General features: G+C 44.3%; 1 long non-coding RNA gene across 3 annotated transcripts in view; it reads right to left on the reverse strand.

The window, feature by feature from the left end:
* The window catches only part of LOC141264502 (uncharacterized), a 79,054-nt gene that overhangs the window by 48,868 nt on the left and 5,699 nt on the right, over nt 1-24,487 (reverse strand). The window contains exons 2-5 of one of the 3 annotated variants that reach the window (XR_012319973.1): nt 24,282-24,371; nt 15,942-16,091; nt 10,964-11,094; nt 10,667-10,783 (exon numbers count right to left, since the gene is read on the reverse strand). This is a non-coding gene — a long non-coding RNA (uncharacterized lncRNA). Of the gene's footprint in view, nt 1-10,666; nt 10,784-10,963; nt 11,095-15,941; nt 16,092-17,279; nt 17,587-24,281; nt 24,372-24,487 lie in introns of those variants that run through there. The other 2 variants (XR_012319975.1, XR_012319974.1) reach the window with 2 other exon arrangements.

Here is a 24,487-nt window from a genome sequence, read left to right on the forward strand (position 1 = left end):
GGGAGAAGGACCAGAGTAAAGACGGTCAAAATAGGAACACGAGAAAGTGGGGTTCTACCGGGTATTCCCAAGTTGCCTGAGGAAGGATTGAACCTCTGCCCGATGAACGCAGCGCGACGTGGGAGGCCTTTACCTGCACCGTGCACCTGTGAAGTGTCTAAAGAACTGTGAGTAAAATCTTGCATGACTGCACTGCACTGCCTCCGTCCATTCTTTCAGCGGCACCATTGTTCCCCCTGCACTACAACGCCCAGCGCAACCACCACTCCATCTTACACTGCCCTGAGGCCTGCTCCACCTGTGGGGAGCCGTCCCATCACTTGCTGCCCTAACATCTGCCTCAGAGGACTGCTGCAGCGCTGGTGATCTTCACGAGACACCACAGGTGGTGTCACGAATAATCCCAAAAACCCCATATAATAGAAGTCCCCCCTTTTCACTGACCGCCCTGGGTCACGCCTGGGCCAGCCACCGTGATATCCCCCGGCAACCAGAGGCCCGGCTGCTGAGTACCCCACGGCCCCGGGGGCGCGTCACATGCGTAGGACGAAACAATCTTTTACGTGACCACAACTGCGGGACCAAGATCTAGCTAAGGTGCTGAGAGAGGGTGGAGTATGGTGAACTGGAAAAACTGGTGGAGTGTGAGTGAGGTGCAGATGTTACGGTGGATTGAGAAACATGCGGTGTGCTCAGTGAAACAAACACAGCAGACGTGTCCCCTTCCGTTACTTCTGACGGGCTGTCACTCAGCCTGACTGGAGCGCGTAAAGAACCAGAGTTTCTGCAATGGGACACCTGCGTGACAATACTTGGCACGGTAACAGAGGAGGAGGATGAAGCAGCGGATGCGTTTGATGGAGCAGCTGATGGTTGTTGAGGTCTGCTGGTTCGCATTTCAGAGCGGTAAGATTCCCAGCGAAAAGAATGTTGTGTGAGCATATGAACGTTCATGCATGTGTAGCACCCCGAGGACTCGGCTGCTACAGGGGTATTACACCTCAAACCAGTGGTGTGGTATTCCACTCCCGGGTAAGGATGGAGTGTGGGACTGAGCTCAGTAAGCTGCATGCACTACACTCATCCCATTTCCGGGGGACAGAACAACGGTACTCCCACTAGGTAGATGTGCAGGTACGACAGCGTCTGTCCCTGGCTGGAGTGGGAGGGGGGGAGGAACATCCCAGTAGTGTAGGGGCAGATAGGGGAGGGACTCTGGGCATAGAAGTAGGAGCCCATTGGGTGCTAGTCACCTGGGCTCACACATAGAGGGAGTATATAAGGTGGGCACCATCTTAGGACAGGGAGAGAGTCCAGGTCTGTTCAGAGAGAGAGCTGACAGGGAGCTGTGGCTCCGGCTGGGCCCAGCTCCAGGGCCAGGCCTGTAGTGGAGAGGAGGAGGAAGAAAGGCCCAGAGACGCAGGACAAGAGGGAACCCTGAGATCCCACAAGTGGACGGGTGAAGGGTTGGCAGAAAAGGGTACCGGATCCCAAGCTGGCAGAGGCAAGATATCCTTAACCAGGAACCGGAGGTCGTGGTCAAGCTTTGGCACGACCCTCACCACACTCACCAGGAAGGCATACCACGAATAGGGTCAGGAAAGCCAGAGAAGGTTTTACCACCAAGAGGCCCGAGGGAGCCGGACAAAGGTGGGTCCCTGGTGGGGACGGCCAGTAGGAAGGAAGAGAGGGGAGCTCAGGACCACGCTCTGGAACTGCCTGGGGGTTGGCCGAGTCCCACACCTGGTGGACGCAGCACGACTCGGGTGGTCACTCAAGGCCGGAGTGACCGGAGCAACACCTGTGAGTAAAAACCCTGAAACTGCATCACAAGTCTCTGAGCTTTCTTGCTGCACCATCGCTATCACCATCATCTACATCTGCTGCCCTGAGGCCATACCCCTCCCGTTGGGGGTTCTACCAGCTACGCTGCACAACCTTACCACCGGCCTCAGCGGTCTGCCCTGCAGCGGCGGCTTCATAGCCGCATTCATCGGGTGGCGTAGTCGAACATTCTAACATCTACTGCTAAAGACTGCCGCTCAGTTTGACTCCCTGGGCACGGACCGGGTCACCGCCACGAGACTACTACCCCCATCTGACCCGGCTCCGGGTAAGCTCCCCCGTGCGCGCGATGCCGCGCGACGCAGCAGGCCCAGGGGCGCGTCACATGGAGTAGTCAAATTATTGCAGTTTTTCCCTCTACTGAGTTTTTTATTGAAAAGTTTGCAGATAACATTGAGTTGGCTCATGCTTTGCAGTGATAAAAAAGGCCCATGCTAGGCAACCCTTGCTGCCCCTGCGAGCTGCAGACACGTGACTGCTGCTGGCCACAGCAACGGTTGTGGCTAAGGATGCAGTGCTCCTCGTGCTTGCATCACTCCATGTCTGCGCCGTAGGGCGAAATGTAACCTCCTCGTCTTCCTCCTCCACCTCCTCAGATGAGCTACACGGCTGCGTGACTCTGGGTTCACACCAAGTAGGATCTTCAACCTCTTCATCATCCAATGTGTTATCCCATTCCTCGCCCTCAGGGTGACCCCTCTCCTCTTGTTGCTCTGACAGCACAGTACAGTCCGCATGAGCCTCAGGTATCTGAGTCTCATCGGGATCACGTCCCTCCTCTGTGGTTAAGGTCTGGTGACGAGAGTCAGGAACCTGCTCGGACCCTACTTCGTCCTGCCCCGAATCCAAGCTAAAAAAAATTTGTGCGTCGGTGCAGATGCTTTCCTCCCCTTGACTCTGTGACTGTTTGGTGTACACTTCTGATGCCCATGGTGCAGAATGGGTGAAGAGTTCTACAGACTCGCTCATCTGTGGTTCGCTACTGTCAGTTGGGCAATTGGCCAGTTGTGACGCAGGGGGAAGCATGGGTAATTGGGGTGCCACCTCTGTGAACTGTACTGCGTGTGATGTTGAGGTGGAGGAAGAAGAGGAGAGGCCACTGGAAGCAGAACTTGCCATCCACTGGAGCACCTGCTCTTTCTGGGCCTTATCAACAAGGCGTATCGCTGTGCGGCTGCCAAAGGGAGGGAGTGGAGTAGCCCGTCCAGTAACAGAAGTTGTCAGTTGTCTTTGGATAGGACCTGTTTGTGTTGGTTCACTAGTGCTTCCACTAACATTACCACGTACCCCACGTACACCTTGAACACCAAGCCTATACCCCTTCCACCACGCCCTCTCTTTTTCCCCACTCATGTTGGTCAGATACAGTGGTAGGTGCACCCAACTAACTAAAGAAAAATATGTTTTTTTCCTGTGCAATAGCTCAGCACACACCTGAATTTCAGTGGCACTAAATGACAAGGTAAGATATGGCCTGCCGTATAACGTTACTGTAGCGCCCCGAGGGTTCGGCCGCTACAAGGGTATTGCACCTCTGCCAGAGGTGTCATATTCCACTCCCGGGTAAGGATGGAGTATGGACCAGGGCTCAGGTAACTGAATACAGCACACACACCCCATTTCCGAGGGACAGTTCAACGGTGCTCCCATTAGACAGTAATGCAAGCACGACAGACCATGTCCCTGGCTGGAGTGGGGAGGGGGAGGAAAACCCAGTGATGTAGGAGCAGGAGGGGACGGTTCCTGAGCGTAGACAGGAGTCCATTGGTTGCTGGTCACCTGGGCTCATGCTTTAGAGGGAAGTATAAAAGGTGGGCACCATCTTAGATCAGGGTCTGTTCAGTCAGAGGAGAAGACAGGGAGCAGAGGCTCTGTAGGAGCTCTGCTCACGAGTGGGCCTAGAGAAAAGGCCGAGAAAGGAGGAAGAGAAGGAACAGGAGAAGAAGGAACAGAAAAGGAGGAGGACAGATAGAGAAACAGAAGGGCTCAGGAACAAGAAGGTGGAAGGGACCCTAAGAACCCATGAGAATACCGGGTGAAGGGTCAGGCAGATTAAGGGTACCGGAACCCAAGTTGGTGGAGGAGAAACTACCCTCAGCCAAAGACCGGAGGTCGTGATCATTTATTGGTGCGACACCTCATCAAACCTGCTAGGAAGGCACCATATAGGACAGCGGGGAACGGGGCCCACGTTTACCCGCGCAGATCCGCGGCAGCTGGACAAAAGTGGATCACTGGTGAGGCAGGCCAGAGAAAGGACAAAAGGGGGTCCTAAGCCAGACTTTTGAACTGCCTGGGAGTTGACCGAGCCCCACACCTGGTGGACGCAGCACGGCTCGGGCGGTCACTACCTGTACAGAAGTGACCCGGAGCACATGAACTGTGAGTAAAAGACATTGGATTGCAGTACGTTGTCTGTGTACTTTCTCGCTTCTCCAGCACTACGGGTACTGGGACTCCCTGCACCATCACCCCCATCATCCATTGCAGACCCCTGGGGCTACACTCTTCCCGTGGGGAGTTAAACAACCTCAGCTGCGTACACCATAAGCCTCAGGGGATTACCTTGCAGCGGCGGTTCATAATAACCGCAATCCACGGGTGGCGTAGTGGGACAACATGAACAGCACATAGCAGACTACCATTGGTCTGACCACCCTGAGCCACGGAACCGGGTTGCCACCACTACCCCCATCGTCTCCTGTTGCCCGGCTCCGAGTACCCCACGGCCCAGGGGGTGAGTCATTACCAACAGACAAAAGAAATTTGTTAGTGTGTATGAGGCCGATAAAACCTACGAGATATTCTCCAAACAATTTCAAACTGAGATGTCCCTTGCTGTATTACTTTAGAAACAGGAGAATTTTTTTTTTTTTATGTGGATGAGGCCAGTATGACATAGAATATATGCTCCAAAATATTTCAAACTCAGATCTAGCCAGCTGTATCACTTTACTCAGCAAAAAAAAATTTTGGGTTACTCTGCATAAGCTCTGCGTCCAGTTGACTTTGACCGACACTGACATAGTAGCTGGCTTATAGCACTGTATGACTTTTAGCACAGGAAAAAATATTTTTTGGACTGGGCCTAGTAAGAGAAGTTTTGTTTTTTTTACTGTGAAACCAGGACAAGTTCAACGCCACTAAAATAGGATCTGCCTTTTAGCAGACTGGATCAACTTTACCATAGTAAAAAACCTTTGGTGGACTCTGTCTGCCAACCAAAAATATATGTAGGTTTGACTGTGCGTACAAGCAGAATTTGACCGCCACTGACTTAGTAGCTGGCTTATAGCACTGTATGACTTTTGGCACAGGAAAAAATATTTTTTGGACTGGGCGTAGCAAGAGAAAAAAATTATTTTTTACTCTGAAACCACCTGAAGTTCAACTCCACTAAAATAGGATCTGACACTAAAAAAAAACTTTAGTGCACACTGCTTTCAATATCACAATAGGAACAGAAAAGAAAAACAGATTTTGTGCTCTGCAATAAGAAGCTCTGCAGACTGTGCAGAGCACAATTTCAACCCCACTAAATGAAAAGGTGCACGGCGCTTGCTTGATCACATTAGCAAGTGCAAAAAAAGATTCAAGGTATACTGAGACATGGAGCTATATACCAGCGGTGCACAGCTGGTTCTGTCAGAATCTCAGTACTTGCACAAGAAGACCAAAAATGTGCTGCACCAGCGGTTGCAGAGGTACACAGGCCAGGAATTATCTACACTATCTGACTACCACACAAGCGCCCATCTATCACGCTAATATCTCTCATTACACAGGAGAACACAGAGCGGCATCTGTCTCCAGCAGTGACATGGATATAATGGCGCTGAGGGAACATGGCGGCTTTTTATATTGAGAGGACATGTGATTTCTGCAGCCAATTGCAGAAGCCCTTATGTCTGGACAGTGTAGACGCTTCCTGCGCTATGATTGGCTGGCCGTGCTTTCCTCAGTTAAAGTTACCCCCCACAGAAAAAAAAAACAGTGCACCGCTGAACTGACCTGTTCTAAGCTCTCCACAGCCCCCACTCTCACCTGGCATATGTCATCGCTCATCATACACTTGCACTATGCTAACAAAACTGTTCAAAATGCCGTGGTTGCCCTGTATTCATGGTCCCGCGCAAATTCGTCAAACTTTTCCGACTTTAAGAAAAATTTCTCGCCTTTGTGATCACGAATGCGAATGTGCCATATTCGTGCCGAATTTGAAACTTTCGAACATTCGCCGAACAAATTCGCTCAACACTAATCACGACTACAATCCACAAAGGAACTCCAAGGAGAATCTAGCCGACTGCTAGAATTCCAGACCTGAAAAAAGGAATTGACTAATCACCGACACCTCTCTGGAGAAACTGAGTGTATTTAAGGATCCAGCAAGGGTGTGTTAATTAGCAGCAGAAGGTGGAGATCACCGCTGGGTCCTAAAGGGAGAGGGATGATGAAAGGATCAAGAAGATGTTTGCAAGGCCAAACGCAGCGACCTTCTACAGCCAGTTCCAGTATGACTATCTGTCAAAATTGACACATCCATGACACAACCCCTGAAACAGCTGGGAGAGTAGTTAGGGATTGCTTTAGCCACTCTAGCTGGGGTCAGGTACCATCTAGTTAGCACCTTATAGTTTGTTTCCAGCATTAAGGTGTTTATTATACCTCCCGTTGATGAATACCAAATTTGGGACTATTCAGAGTCGGATAGGACGGAGCCAATGTCAGATTCCCATCGAGAGGTATAGGTTACAGTACGTCTATGTGAAGTATAATTGATATGGGAGTAAAGGAGAGATATTGCATCTTGTGGGTTTTGACGGCACCGCTGTTCAAAAGGAGTAAATGCATACGGCGGGGTAAAGTTTCTCAGCAGTAAGGGGATGAAATTCTTAAGTTGTAGATAGCAAAATATTTCTTTAGGGGGAAGTTTATATTTATCTTGAAGGGCTGGAAATGGGATGATACCATTAACATTAAATAAATGGTGGGTTTTAGTAATCCCGGCTACGATCCATGATCGGAAGTTCGGTAGGGACTCATTTCCCGGGGGAAACTGTGGGTTAACCCAGAGTGAGGCCAGAGGTAAAAAAGGGAAAGATTAGAGAGGAGGAATATTTCAGGGAGCCCCACATTTTAAGCGAATGTGATATGACAGGATTAGTAATATGTTTGCGTTGGGTTGGGAGGGTCCATAGCAAGATATCAAGAGTTAGTGGGTGACATTCAGGAGCCTCTAGGGTGAGCCACAGAGTTGGTTCTAAATAGGTGTGATATAGTGTTAATTGGGCGAGTTGGGCTAGGCTGTGGCGTATATTTAATGCTTTTTGCTCCAGATTTCTCTACAGTTCCAGCGCTGCATCAGCATTAGGACGTCGTGTGCACACAGAAATAAGTTCACCAGCAGCAGAAGCAGGCAGGAATATGGAGCAGGGGGCTGCAAGAAATCTCATGTTTATGGGATTTGCATTATAGAAACTTAATCCAATAGATATCTGCTTTGTTAAAAACTCTGCACCTGGGAGGGGTCTAGGTGTGCTCCATTGTAGGGATAGGGAAGTTGTGGCAGAGGGTGACACCAATACACAAACTTTTTTTCTTTCCTCCAACAGCTGTGTAGGGGCTTGTATTCTTGCGGTATGAGTTGACGGTTTTGTACCGTTGTGGATTAAATATGACTTTTTGATCACTTTTTATTGTTTCTGGAACATGAAATGAACCAAAATGTAATTCTGGCAATGAATTTTTATTTTTATGGTGTCCATTACTTTAATAAATATGGGGATTATAGATGTATCAATACCCATTATGTGGTCTATATTAATTGTTTAGGGTTGTTTTTTTTACATAAAAGTATTTTAATAGAGAAAATGGCGCTTATGTGTTTTTTTTCTGCATTGCATAAACTATCCAAAGATCAGACACATACAGCACACACACCGCTCACATATCAGACACATGCAGTACACACCGCTCACATAACAGACACATGCAGCACACACACCGCTCACATATCAGACACATGCAGCACACACACCGCTCACATATCAGACACATGCAGCACACACACCGCTCACATATCAGACACATGCAGCACACACACCGTTCATATATCAGACACATACAGCACACACACTGCTCACATATCAGCCACATGCAGCACACACACCGTTCACATATCAGACACATGCAGCACACACTCTGCTCACATATCAAAAACATGCAGCACACACACTGCTCACATATCAGACACATGTAACACACACTGCTCACATATCAGACACATGCAGCACACACTCTGCTCACATATCAAAAACATGCAGCACACACACTGCTCACATATCAGACACATGTAACACACACTGCTCACATATCAGACACATGCAGCACACACACTGCTCACATATCAGACACATGCAGCACACACACTGTTCACATATCAAAAACATGCAGAACACACACCGCTCACATATCAAAAACATGCAGCACACACACCGCTCACATATCAAAAACATGCAGCACACACACCGCTCACATATCAAAAACATGCAGCACACACACCGCTCACATATCAAAAACATGCAGCACATACACCGCTCACATATTAGACGAATACAGCACACACACCGTTCACATATCAAACACATGCAGCACACACACCGTTCACATATCAGACACATACAGCACACACACCGCTCACATATTAGACACATACAGCACACACACTGTTCACATATCAGACACATGTAACACACTCGCTGCTCACATATCTGAAACATGCAGCACACACACCGCTCACATATCAGACACATACAGCACACACACCGCTCACATATCAGACACATGCAGCACACACCGCTCACATATCGGACACATGTAACACACACTGCTCACATATCAGACACATGCAGCACACACACTGCTCACATATCAAAAACATGCAGCACACACACCGCACACATATGAAAAACATGCAGCACATACACCGCTCACATATTAGACACATACAGCACACACACCGTTCACATATCAAACACATGCAGCACACACACCGTTCACATATCAGACACATACAGCACACACACCGCTCACATATTAGACACATACAGCATACACACCATTCACATATCAAACACATGCAGCACACACACCATTCACATATCAGACACATGTAACACACTCGCTGCTCACATATCTGACACATGCAGCACACACATCGCTCACATATTAGACACATACAGCACACACACCATTCACATATCAAACACATGCAGCACACACACCGTTCACATATCAGACACATACAGCACACACTGCTCACACATCAAAAACATGCAGCGCACACACACCGTTCACATATCAGACACATGCAGCACACACCGCTCACATATCAGACACATGCAGCACACACCGCTCACATATCAGACACATGCAGCACACACCGCTCACATATCAGACACATGCAGCACACACCGCTCACATATCGGACACATGTAACACACACTGCTCACATATCAGACACATGCAGCACACACACTGCTCACATATCAAAAACATGCAGCACACACACCGCACACATATGAAAAACATGCAGCACATACACCACTCACATGTTAGACACATACAGCACACACACCGTTCACATATCAGACACATGCAGCACACACCGCTCACATATCGGACACGTGCAGCACACATCGCTCACATATTAGACACATACAGCACACACACCATTCACATATCAAACACATGCAGCACACACACCGTTCACATATTAGACACATACAGCACACACACCATTCACATATCAAACACATGCAGCACACACCGTTCACATATCAGACACATGCAGCACACACCGCTCACATATCGGACACATGCAGCACACACTGCTCACATATCAGACACATGTAACACACTCGCTGCTCACGTATCAGACACATGCAGCACACACCGCTCACATATCAGACACATGCAGCACACACCGCTCACATATCGGACACATGCAGCACACACCGCTCACATATTAGACACATACAGTAACCACACCACTATTATATTGCACACATTGTACACACAGCACCTACACATTAGATACATGCAGCACACACCGCTCACATTTCTGATATATTCAGACATTAGGGAGTTCCATTTTTGGCACAGACAAATGAAACTCATGCAAAAAAACTAATTATTTCCAAAAAAATTATTATGGTGTCTTTCTGGTTTCTGTTTGGTGTCAATTTTTAGAATGGAAGAAAAAGAGCAGAATGTAGAACTTTTTCTTCTATTCTAAAAACTGAAATATCACAGAACCCCACAATGATCAATGGGGCCCCTCTGCATCCTTATGTATTACTTATGCAATGGATCCATTTTGTGTATGAACTCTGTCCATTCTTTAAAACAAAACAGTCAAGCAGAACTCCCAAAGTGTAAATGTGAACATAGCCTTACGCATTAGGCGTATACAACGCATACACACACTGCTTACTTGTTACCCTAATACAGCACACATATACCACTTACATATCAGACAACAGAGGCCGTGTGGCCAGGACTCTGGCATGGGCATGACATATTAATCGCCATAGAAATCAATAGCTTAGACAGTATTTATGCAAACAGCATTGTATGCCCAGCCAGTAAGGCCTTCACTCTAATAAGATTCACTTCTTCAATAGCAAGACATGAGGTATGCATTATCTAGAACAAATAAAGGAAGGAAGGTGCGGTACAGAACATTCACCTCCCGATCAATGAGTAGGAGCAGTGCTGGGTCAGGAAATGTGCTAGCAGTGACCCAGAGACGACTGACCTCTCGCCCCCTCCTGAAAGTCTTGGTGTCTGCAGTGTTCTCTATTCTTGTCTGGCGACTTCATGTTCTTCCTTGTCTTATGTAATGTTAAATCGAATGACAGAATATATTGCTGACCTGATAATAAAAGCACAATGTGGAACTTTCATTCTTCAGGATTAAAGAATATAATATTAGAGGTCAAATTTTATTTGAGGACAAAAAAGTTTTACTTAAAGGGGTTGTCAGAAACTGAGTTAAAATGTTTGTTTTTTTTAAGTATTAATTGTTTTAAATAATAAACAAAGGTATACTCGCCTTCCAGTGCCCCCCTTGGATCCAGTGCAGACAGCTCTGAAGGTCTGCGCTGGCTCTGGAATTGATGACTGTTCTCTCTTGGTTCTCCTGGGGTTCCTCAGGGGTCAGTCCTAGCTCCCCTCCTCTTCTCTCTATACACCGCAACATTGGACAAACCATCATCAGATTTGATTTTCAGTACCATCTCTATGCTGATGACACCAAATTATACACATCTTCGCCTGACATCACCCATGCATTACTACAAGATACCAGTGATTGTCTGTCCATTGTCTCTACCATCATGTCCTCCCTCTAACTAAAACTAAATCTGTGAAAAACTGAACTCTTTGTGTTTCCTCTCTCTACTAACCTATCTATACCAGATAGTGCCATCTCTTTGCACTGGTTGCCCATCTGCTACATAGTCCAATATAAACTTATCACTCTTACCCACAAATCTCTTCACAGTTGTGTACTGCCCTACATCTCCTCCCTGATCTCTGTCTACCACCCTACCCATCCTTTCTGATCCACTAATGACCTAAGACTAACATTCTCTATAATCCGAACCTCCCACTCCGGCGCCAAGACTTTTCTCGTGATGCACCAGTTTTCTGGAATGCACTACCCGGACAATCCAGTTAATTCCCAGTATCCACAGCTCCAAGCCTACCCTGAAAACACATTTCTTTAGACTGGTCTATCACTTTGCTTCACTAATCTAACTATCCCGTGTTCTCTCTTTCACGCACTCAGTAGTGCTTTGCATCTGTACTTGTACACAAACTGAGTGGTGAATGGTTCATGCAGCTTTATTTGATGTCTGGACATTACACAACAACACTTTATTTAATCTTTTGTGTCCCCCTTATTTCCTCATTGATTGTAGCTTGCGAGCAGGGCATTCACTCCTCTGTGATTAATTATATCTTACTCTGTAACATCTTATCTTGTATGTAAAAGTTCCCTCTCAATTGTAAAGTGCTGCGGAATATGTTGGCACTATAGAAATAAAAAAAGTATTATTATTATGCCTGCTCCATTTGGAAGTCAAAGAATTGGACTGGCTGCAGTTGTCATGTGGCCAGAAGTAGGTATCATTGGATGTTTCTCTGATGATGCATTTTTATAGTTTCTCATCTGTTTTTCTTCTGAAGCGCTGGAAGGTGAATATTCCTCCATTTATTATTTTAAAACCATCAATGCCTAAAATAAAAATTATTTTGGAGTCGGACCACCTCTTTAAGAAGAAATTATTCCAAGAAGTCATGTGATATCAATATTTCAGAATAAGATGTCATGTGTGTACTGAGGGAATAACACAATTTCTGGCCAGCATTTGGTCTATAGCTTGCATTGTTCTCCAGTTTACCTCTATGAAAGCACTAATTTGCAATTGTTTCCGAGCTAGTGGGTAGAGCTTAGCTGCTATGATGACTGACATACACAGCACACACAGACTTATGAGGAATTCCGGCTCTTCTGTGTGAATTCAGAATATGTTCAAAAGCAGAAGCAACATAGAAGACATTATACAGTAGTACTGCACAGTGTAACTGTGAATCCATCTATGAGGGTGAGATAAAACACTTACGAGAAAACAGCATCACAATCTGTGTGTGTCTGTGACTCTCTGTCTTTCACTTTGCTATCCAGTCTGGGTCTCCTCTCTCTTCTTAGGTTTTGATAAGTAACTATAATCTGATCACTCAGTGAGCTTGCAGTCCTTCTTGTCTTGAGCATGATTTTTTTTCATGAGTAAATTATGGATTCAGGAGATTGTTAGAAGCACCCATGGCTGCTGTTTTTTGGCACAAGGTTAGAGGAGGCTGGGTTTTTATAAATCTATATATAAATTTATTTTTTTGCCTACGCTGTGTGCAGAATTATTAGGCAAGTTGTATTTTAGAGGATTATTTTTATTATTGATCAACAACTATGTTCTCATAAATACCCAAGCTTAATATTTTTGGAAGTTGGAGTGTGTTTTTTTTAGATTTGGCTATCTTAGGAGGATATCTGTTTGTGCAGGTAACTATTACTGTGCAGAATTATTAGGCAACTTAATAAAAACCAAATATAATCCCATCTCATTTGTTTATTTTCACCAGGTAAACCAATATCAGTGCACAAAACTTAGAAATAAACATTTCTGACATGCAAAAACAAAAACCCAAAAAATTAATGATCAATATAGCCACCTTTCTTTATGATGACACTCAACAGCCTTCCATCCATAGATTCTGTCAGTTGCTTGATCTGTTTTCGATCAACATTGCGTGCAGCAGCCACCACAGCCTCCCAGACACTGTTCCGAGAGGTGTACTGTTTTCCCTCCCTGTAGATCTCACATTTTATGATGGACCACAGGTTCTCTATGGGGTTCAGATCAGGTGAACAAGGGGACCATGTCATTATTTTTTCTTCTTTTAGACCTTTACTGGCCAGCCACGCTGTGGAGTAGTTGGATGCATGTGATGGAGCATTGTCCTGCGTGAAAATCATGTTTTTCTTGAACGATACCGACTTCTTCCTGTACCACTGATTGAAGAAGTTGTCTTCCAGAAACTGGCAGTAGGTCTGGGAGTTGAGCTTCACTCCATCCTCAACCCGAAAAGGTCCCACAAGTTCATCTTTGATGATACCAGCCCATACCAGTACCTCACCTCCACCTTGCTGGCGTCTGAGTCGGAGTGGAGCTTTCTGCCCTTTATTGATCCAGCCTCTGGCCCATCCATCTGCCCCATCAAGAGTCACTCTCATTTCATCAGTCCATAAAACCTTTGAAAAATCAGTCTTAAGATATTTCTTGGCCCATTCTTGACGTTTTATCTTATGTTTCTTGTTCAAAGGTGGTCGTTTTTCAGCCTTCCTTACCTTGGCCATGTCCCTGAGTATCGCACACCTTGTGCTTTTTGATACTCCAGTAACGTTGCAGTTCTGAAATATGGCAAAACTGGTGGCGAATGGCATCTTGGCAGCTTCACGCTTGATTTTCCTCAATTCATGGGCAGTTATTTTACGCCTTTTTTGGCCAACACGCTTCTTGCGACCCTGTTGGCTATTTGCCATGAAACGCTTGATTGTTCGGTGATCACGCTTCAAAAGTTTGGAAATTTCAAGACTGCTCCATCCCTCTGCAAGACATCTGACAATTTTGGACTTTTCAGAGCCCGTCAAATCTCTCTTCTGACCCATTTTGCCAAAGGAAAGGAAGTTGGCTAATAATTAAGCACACCTTATAAAGGGTGTTGATGTCATTAGTCAACACCCCTCCTCATTACAGAGATGCACATCACCAGATTTACTTAATTGGTAGTTGGCTCTCAAGCCTATGCAGCTTGGAGTAGGACAGCATGTATAAAAAGTATCAAAGTGATCAAAATACTCATTTGCCTAATAATTCTGCACACAGTGTAAAATACAAAGGAAATGTTAACTTTAGGACTTTTAGAGATCATTTCATCTTCAACTTACTTACCTGTTCACAATAAGGCTGCGTTCATACGATGCGTTTTTCATGCGTTTCCGCGGTGTTTTTGCAGTTGCGTAAACGCCGCGGAAACGCATGAAAAACGCATGGTAGAAGGGCAGCAATGTTCCCCAATTGAAATCCGCATGTGCTGTGCCCATGATGCGGATTTTTCCGCAGCGTAAACGCTGCGGTCAAAAATCCGCAGCATGTCAATTAATTTTGCGGAAACGCTGCTCTTTTGCCGCCATTGACTTGCATTAGACCGCATGGAATCCGCATCACTGTATATGTTGATGCGCTTTTCATGCGGTCTAATGTGCGGATGGTACCCGGGTGTGGATGAGAGGACTCTCATCCAGACCCAGGTACCATTAAAAAAAAAAGAATAAAATAAAAAATATATATATTCTCACCTTCTGACGGCCCGCACAGCGCTCCTGCTTGATTCCCCGCACTTCGCGGTTGAATGAAGAAGGACCTTCGCTGACGTCAGAGTCATGTGACGGGTCACGTGACGCTGACGTCGGAAGGTCCTAAAGTCTTCACTGCCGGCAGCCGGGACCGAGCGAAGCCGGACACCGGGGGCCATCAGAGGGTAAAGTATATATTTATTTTTTATTTTTTGACATTCACACGCTATATAAATCCATGCCGGCTGCATGGATTTATATAGTGTGAAGTTGACAAGCACTTTCCAAGTGATGCTAAAATCGCTTGGGAAGCGCTTGTCAACCCGCATGCGGAAATGAAAGTGAAGACCGCTTCATTTCCGCATGTCCCTGGCAGGAAACCGCATGTACAATTCGCATGCGTTTTTTCCTGCCAGAGAGATGCAGAAACGCTCAGGAAAAAATCCTGAGCATTTCTGCATCGTGTGCACATACCCTAACAGTAATTTTGACCAGGGGTGCCCAAACTTTTACATGCCACTGTATATCAGAGTACTGGAGTATGCTTTTGCAAGTGATCATGTATTGAAAAATTACACTTTTCAATACAATAACGTTCAGTAAAAAAAAATGCACACCTCGAACTTTACATTCTTTTTGCAACAGGTGTCAAATGCAGAAATATGCAACTCATGGCATTTTACTGCATATGTCTTCAGCAGTGTCCAAAGAACACCGCAAAGCAGGATTCAAGTACAGCACAGCAGACGAGGAGGCAGAAACAAAACACCGGCTTTATTGTGTAAAAAGGAATTATTTGCCGGAAGATAAGAATAACAGTATTTACAATTATAATATTAATAACATGAATATAAGAAATAGCTGAAATGTATCACAAAACTATGTCCATCTATGGCAATGACAGTACAATGCAAACAGTATAAATCAATTTTCACAAACTACTCTCTGCTAATTCGCTATCTGACTTTCCGCTAATCGGCCACGCTGCTACAGCGTCCTAACTAAAGAAAACTGCGCTAAACTCTAACACAGTTCAACACCGGTGTTTCACTCACAATTGTGCAGATTAGGGACAGAAAGACAGCTGCTGCTTAGTTCTGATATAGCTAACCTGGGTGAGTTGCACTTGAGTTCTTTCTCCTGTATATTGGATCTCTTTCCCTCTGCAGGTAGGCAAGTCTGGTTTCACTTTCAATGATGATAGTTGGCCGCACTCTGTGTTATCTGTTACATCAGGTCACCAATCTTCAAGGAAGCTGTTCTAGAGAAGCAATTCAGCTCTTTACTTTTGGACACAGTTCTGACAACAAATATTGCAATAGTCTAAGTTTTATCTTTTCCTCAGAGAACATCAGCTCTTCTTAATGTCTCAACTTATCAGGACATATACAAACGTCCTGTTTGTTACCTCAGACACCCAAGGTCTCTCACTTTTTGATTCTTCTCCCTTCCACAGCACACACCAAAACAACAGGGGGGAGAGTCGACTAGTCCAAGAGCAATAATCAGAGGTGAGCAAGGTCTCTTAAAGCCACAGTGTCATTCAATGTCCAGTAAGGGCTGACCCCCTACATGTCTGGGCTATGCTTCCCAAATATACATCAAGAAAGGCCACGTTCACACTTTCAGTATTTGGTCAGTATTTTACCTCAGTACTTATTAGCCAAAACCAGGAATGGAACAATCAGAGGAAAAGTATAATAGAAACACATCACCACTTCTGCATTTTCACCCACTCCTGGTTTTGTCTTTCAAGCCCTGATGTAAAATGCTGACCAAATACTGAAAGTGTGAAGTGGCCTAAGAAGTCCAGTCTGCAGGTTTCAATGCCGATCATCAAGTATTTCATACTGAAAAAGATCTCCATTCTTGGTTATCAGTGTCATTGTCCATATATACATCTACATATACAACATGTACAGTATATTAAGGGCACATACTAAATGCAGTGTGAACGGCGTCTATGAAATCTGGCACCAGTACCCAGGCAGAACTGTAACCTCTGCATCCCCTATAGCTATGCACACTTTATATCCGATAATGTGTGCTTAAGACGGCTTAGACTTACAGATCCTTCCCTAGATCTTGATGTCACCCCTTTCTGCTTTATGTGTCAAGTTTATATGTTTTTTTTATTCTTTCATCCAAGATAATTGGTAGTGTCAGTGTCTGGCACCTGCTAATCTCGTCCACCTCCATAGAACTGACACCGCGTATGGCCATTCTAATTGAAAGATTTCCCAGCTGCAATGATTTGTTGGTCTATGGACAGAAATATTAGTCTTTTGCTTGGTCTCTGCTCAGGCTGAACATAAAAGTGTTAATTCCTTGGTGATTAAAGCTCCGGCATCAAGAGCATTTGTCAAGTAATAAATCTGTTTAATTAAAGATTAATTGAAACAGGTTCATGACAAATACTCAGCCCAGCGGCGTAGCAATTAATACAAACCTGGTTGATGAATTTGTAGAATTGCTCGCTCTTTTGTGCCCCGTGTGCTACTTGGCACTTGTTTCGAAAGTTTCGGTTGCTGCTAGCTGCATGGTGAATAAGATCCGAGGCTTGTGCAGCTGACTGCATGGATTATAATAGATGGGTAAACATACTGATCTTCTCCGCTCTTTAAAAGCTTTGCTGAAATTTTCAGAGACAATGCCAGGCTTCATGCCATGTAAGTGCCATCATCATTTTTCACTGGTTCTGCAAACTATCACCTTGCTGCAGAATGTTCCTTTTGACTCTTCCTTGTTTCTATTCTTGTGAAAGAACAAACCTAACTAAATACAAAATGTTCTCTGGACCCGATGTGAACCCATAGACCAACACATAGAAAAAACAACAACAAGTAACATCAGTGTAACAAATGACAATTATGTGCATAATCCTTTCTTGTATGCCATAGTTGGACATAGAGTGGTAAGATGTTCCCCTTTGGATTTTAGCTAGACGGTGTTACTCTATATCTCTAAACCAAAACGCTGCTGCAAAAATAAAAATGTACCAAATTACCCCAAAGCAACAATCATATACAATGTTTTGGCTTTTAGGCTTTTGCTGCCAAATCTGAAAACAGCATAATGTAGTAGCAGAGACCCTGATTCCTGTGATGTGTCACTTACTGGGCTGCTTAGTGTAGTTTTCACAAAATCACAGTTTTAAGAGCAGGAGGTTATCACTAGAGGACTAGTAAACCTGCTGCAATGTAGTCCAATCACACCACCACCACTGATTGGCAGATTACTGACTATGCACAGTATAAAGCTGCCAATCAGTGATGTGGGCGGGGTTATACAGAGCTCAGCATTCAGAGAACTGGTAGATCTGCAGCAGATAAAACAGGGATGTTATCAAAACTGCGGCACCCAGTAATGTAAGTGACACATCGCTGGCATCAGGGTCTCTGCCCCTAAGTCATGCTGCTCTCAGATGGTGTACCAACAACCTGGTGACAGATTCTCTTTAAATGATATGAGAGCATTGCATGTACCCCTTACAGACTGTGCAAGTACCCCAAGGATCTAGTAGGTAGAGGACAAAGCCAGCTTGCACTATAGTATGTACTAAACTTCTGCTCCCCACCTGCCAGCTTACACCTTCTTCAAATACAGTCGTGGCCAAATGTTTTGAGACTGACACAAATGTAGGTTTTCACAGTTTGCTGCTTCAGTGTTTTTAGATCTTTTAGTCAGATGTTTCTATGGTTCCTGAAGTACAATTATCAGTATTTTATATGTTCCGGCCCTTCGGTCTGGCAGCTGGATATCAGCTTCTATGTCAAATCCTGAATGATGACTGCCCATTCTTACCTAATCAGTGTTTGGGGTTTATCACAATTTCTTTTTTTTGTTCGTCCATCCAATTTTTGAGCTTTGACCACAGGTTCTCAATGGGATTGAGATCTGGGGAATTTCCTGGCCAATGTTCTCTTCCCCGAGCCACTTAGTTATCGCTTTCACCTTGTGACATGGTCTCCATCATGCTGGAAAGAGCACTGTTCTTCACCAAATTGCTCCTGGATTGAATTGTTAAGATGCCATCCTTTATTCATGGCAGTGTTCTTATGGAAAATTGTGTGCAAGCCCACTCCCTGAGCTTTACTGTTGGCGTGACCCTGGACTCATAGCAGCAATCAACTCTTCTTCTCCATACAATCATTCATCCTGATGTTCCAAACAGTCTGAAGGGGCTGGGTCTCGCTGCTCTACTGTGCTTTGGGTTATCACAGCAACCCAATATGTTTCTATAAGGTTACGGTCTTGGGCCTTATAGGCCAGCTCAGATGGTAGCACGCCATCTGAGTATTCAGGAAGTTGGAGCCCAGGATGCCACTGAGGACAGTTTTCCTGCCCTTGACCTTGTGACAAACCCAGCTCTGCTACATCGATAGGTAACTCTGCTATACTGCTGTCAGGTCTGCAATGGACTCTATAACAAACCCAGCTCTGGAGATGACGTGCCCCCTGGGCAGAGGGGTACTCGGCAGCCGGGCCTATGGATGCTGGTGGGGGGTATGTCACAGTGGCTGGCCCGGTCCGTGGCCCAGGGCGGTCAACAAAAAGGGGATAGTTTATATGGGATTTGTAGTTTGATCGTGACGCCACCTGTGATTTCTGGTAATTTGTACCAGCACTGCTGCAGACCTCTGAGGCAGTTGATAGGGCAGCTAGGATGGAACAGCTCCCCACAGGTGGAGCGGGCCTCAGGGCAGTGTAGAGTTTGACGGTGGGTGGTGATGCTGGGGCTTGTAGTGCAGTCGGGATGGCGCAGCTGAAATAACTGATGGAGGCAGTGGAGTGCAGTCATCCGAGTTTTACTCACAGTTCTTGTTCAAGGTTCTCAGGTACACTGTACGGGTGTCCGCCTCCGCGTCGCACTGCGTCTACCAGACCAGGGGTTCAGCACTTTCTCAGATATATCAGGAGCGCTTGACGGAACCCCGCTTTCTTTGTGTTCCTTACAAGACCGACTTCTCACGCTGGGTCTTCTCCCCCCTGCCCTGCGCTTCCCCACACACAGTCCCGGGTGCTCTGAAGTCCCTCTGGGCAACCTGGAGTTCCCGGACCTACTTGATGCCCTTCACGGTGACTAGGGTGAGACTGTGGCGACTGCACCATGGAAGTGCAGAAGCCTCCGTTTTTTCCAGCCGAGACCTGGAGTAACACGGCTGGTCCAGGAGCCGGTCCCCTTCTTGCGGCCTGATCACTCTGACACCTGGCAGATTCTGGCCGTACGGGTGCCGTCCTGCACTCATCGTACCCCCTGGGATCCCTTCTATAAAACGGAGCCTTTCTCCTCTGCTCCCCTCCACTCCCCTTCCCCCTTCCATTGTATTGATATAGTAAGTTACACAACAAAGGATAAACCAGGGTTTGCAAAAGTCTAGAAATCTACCTTTGTGTTGTTGGATTTATACCTTTTTTGACATGGGTGTTTTTATCACAGCAGAGACCTTGCTTCTGTTCAACTCCAGACATTACTTTTGTGCGTATTTATACAAGCCTTTTAACTTATGAGATTTTTTTTTCTTTTTAGTCTTTCATGGGCATTGATTATTAATTTCCAAACCCTACTGAAAGTCTAAAAGTTTGTCTGGAATATTGTTTTTCAGTATTTGATATAATTGTCTGAATGTTTATCTAGGTGTTTTCTTTTTATTCCATTTACTGTATTGAAAATTGTAATGAAATTATTGCAATTTTTTTTACTTATTCTTCATTTGTAAACATTCTTCTTAACTTATGGACAGGTTTTGCAAAATGCACCTTTTAAATGTTTTTCCAGCATATCCATTTTTCAGAAAATCTTTGATCTAGTACCCTAAGTTGCCATTTGAAATCAGCTGTATTTCTACAGTTTTATAAATATTTCTGCAACAGCTGAATGGAATATTATGTGTCTAATTTTATAGTGGACACATTAGTAAAAAAAAAACCTATATTTACAATTTTAAAATTGTTTTTGAAATTACTTTCCCTTTTCATTGTGACCGAAATCCAAATCAAGAAATAGCATTCATCGGCTCATATCAGAGGTGCATACCAAATCCCAAGTATTGTCATTGAGGTGATCAACAGAGATTGTTACTGGGTCATTGGTACATTTTCTTATGAAAAACAAGTTGTTTATGATGTTAAATGGAGCAAATTTGCATAGCTAAGCGTAACCGGGAAGCCCATTACCATCCCCTGCATTTAAAGGGAATCCGTCACCACTTTGGAGTTATCCGTCCTCTACTATGGCCATACAGGGTATAGAAAATTAAATCTATACATATATGTATGGCCCATAGTAGAGGTTTGATTGCAGAGAAAAGCACTTTAATCAATTCTATTTTGTACAGGCTTGACGTCCGGGGGATGCCAAGCAATCCCCGCCTATATGCTTATTATTCCCCCAAATCCCCGCCTATATGCTTATTATTCCCCCAAATCCCTGCCCTGTGTACTGCGCCGCAGGTTTCTATTTCACAGGAGCCAGGAAGTGACAGTGACTACCCGGCACCTACGCAATAGAAGCCTTTGGCGCAGTGCACAGGCAAACGGGGCCGGGATGAAGCAAAGCGCGCTCTATGTGAGCTCTATGTGAGCGGCGCTTGCGCAAGCCCGAGAAGTCAGGGAGCACAGTGCACGTCACAGGGCCCTGTGACGTACAGGGGAGGGAATATGATAATTAAGCATATAGGCCGTGATTTGGGGTAATAATAAGCACATAGGAGGGGATTGCTTGGTGTTCCCTGGACGCCAAGCCTGTGCAAAACGGAGTTTATAAAACCAGATTTCTCTGCAATCAAACCTGTACTATGGGCCATACAGGTATGTAAAGATTTACTTTTCTATACCCTGTATGGCCATAGTAGAGGTCTGATAACTCCAAAGTGGTGACAGATTCCCTTTAATATTAAAATATTTTATAATAGATACAAATATTGTGGGTCACTATAAATGCCAGATTTTAAAGGCATTTTCTAGGTAGTCTTCATGTATTTGTTAAATGGGGCAAATTTGCATAACTAAGTGTAATCGTGGTCCCCATTACAATCCCCTGCATTTGATACTAAAATATTTTATAATAGATACAAATGTTGTGGGTCACTATAAATGCCAGATTTTCTAGGCATTTTCTAGATTGTTTTCATTCTCCAAAGACTAAGCAGCTTTTTAAATTCCTAACTCTTGTTCAGTATTGGAGTATAGGAAGGTAACATCTAAAGTTAAGAAGACATAGTCACATACACCACTTTTTCTATAACCATTAAGTGCTATTGAGTCTCTGAGTTATAATAGTAATTTGACTAAAATTTTCGGTAGAAATAGATCTATGAAATATAAAAGTTAGCTAATAAAAAAAAATAAGTGATTGATCTTACTAGGGGATTACTTTTACCCTCATGCGCTTTAGGCGTGTGATGCAAGAATTGTCGATTGACAAAACACGCTCGTAAAGAGACAAATATTCCCTGAAATGTATATTTAAGAGTTTATAATCCAGTTTATTACAATATTTATTGTCCATGAAGATGCATAAAGCCTTGTGATGGCATATCTCCTTGGGCTACAATGCCTCTGCCCCTGTCTACTGAGCTTATCATCTCTTGCAAATTTTTTAGTGTTTGTGATGCTTTTTTTTTTTTTTCAAATTTTTATTTGATATGGTTTAGTTGATTGCTTTAGATATTCCTTTCCTGACAAGTATTCTTTTCTGTGTCGAAGCTATCATATCTTTATGATGGTACTGAACATCCTTATGGGGAACGGTTTCCTCTTTTTCAAGTGTTTCCTTTCTGTAAACAATGTGAACAATTAGTAATGTAACCACTGTGGTCTCTTTTTTAAACTACCAGATATTTTTCCTTCTACGTTTTTTCATGGTTTTAATCAATTCTTGTCCAGATTTATTATGGGCATGTCCCAGTTTTTATCCACAAATTTATACTCTAAAGTGAGCCAACTACAAGATGGCGTAAGAGTAGTAAGTATCTTGCTAAAAGTAGTCTCTAAATTCTAGCAGATGCAACAAGTCACGTACCACGAAAATAAATATCTAGACAAGCCAGTGTGAGCTGATAACTTTCAAACTTGGGACGACAACCATTAATATCCTTCTCCATCTGCATTTGTGGTTGATCACAATATCTTGTCTATTACAACATAACAATACAATAACAATTGTTTAAGATTTTTTATCAAAATGATGTTCCATATTTAAGAGTATGGTTTCATTATATTGTCAAGTTTTATGTACAGTATATCACAAAAGTGAGTACACCCCTCACATTTTTGCAAATATTTTATTATATCTTTTCATGGGACAACACTGAAGATATGACACTTTGATACAATGTAAAGTAGTCAGTGTAAGCTTATATAACAGTGTACATTTGGTGTGCCCTCTAAATAACTCAACACACAGCCATTAGTGTCTAAACCGCTGGCAACAAAAGTGACTACAACTCTAAGTAAAATTGGCCAAATTGCGCCCAGAGTGTCAATATTCTGTGGGGCCACCATTATTTTCAAGCACTGTCTTAACTCTAATAAATCAAGAGAAAGGGAGGTCACATAGCCATGGCTGCCACCAGGAATTTCGGGGACGTATACTGGCAAAATTTTCAGGACCCCTTGAGGCTCCCCCAGGTTCCACCCCAGCTCCGCCTCCACCAAGCTCCGCCTCCATCCCTCGAACCTTCCACAGTCTCACCGCCCACTCTTGGAAAAACTACTTTCTGCACCACATCCTCACCAATCACACATTAACAGTTCCCATCAAACACCATATCACATACATACATAGCCAGCAGATTTAGATTTTTTTAAACCTGCCACTACAACAAGGCAGACTCTTTTGGTCGGGCCGTACTCTACTCTAACCTATTAAAAATTTCTTATAATACCCAATACTCTTTTTACGTATATTTTTATTTATTTTTATTTAAGGGAATGTGTCACATACATTTTTTAAAATGACCAATAATATCACGTACAAAGGACAAATATCGTCACACCATGACCAGACCACATATTACCACCACAGAGACCGAAAAATAGCACATACAAGGAGCATATACCGCAACGCCATGATCAGACCACATATTACCACCACATAGTGACCGAATACTGCCACATACAAGGAAGAAATACCTCCACACTGTGACTTGACCATATATTACCACCACATAGAGACTGAATAATACCACATACAAGGAACAAATTCCACCACAGCATGACCAGACCACATATTACCACCACTATTTGACCAAATAATACCACATACAAGGGACAAATACGGTCACACCATGACCGGACCACATATTACACCACATAGTGACCGAATACTACAATACTGATTATTAATAAAAAAAAAATACTAATATTACCATAAGTGCCATTATACACAGGAGCTCTGTACATAGTATACAGTGTATAGTGTTAGTGTACAGATAACACACTGACTCACCGGTGATGTCTCTAGTTGAAGTCCTTCATCTTCGCTTTTCTTGTTCATCCAGCACAGACTGCCATCACTTCTTCCAGCCACGACTAGTCTCTGCATAAAATATCACAGTTATCTAGAGCACCGCTTCCAGAGCACATGCCCAAATTTTTACCCCAACTTCTACAATATACCAGATGAAGAAAAAAAGCGACATAGTGCAGCCCTGC

The sequence above is a fragment of the Phyllobates terribilis genome, unplaced genomic scaffold (assembly GCF_046119375.1).
Source record: "Phyllobates terribilis strain yellow unplaced genomic scaffold, ASM4611937v1 Scaffold_4__5_contigs__length_816908805, whole genome shotgun sequence".
NCBI lineage: Eukaryota > Metazoa > Chordata > Amphibia > Anura > Dendrobatidae > Phyllobates > Phyllobates terribilis.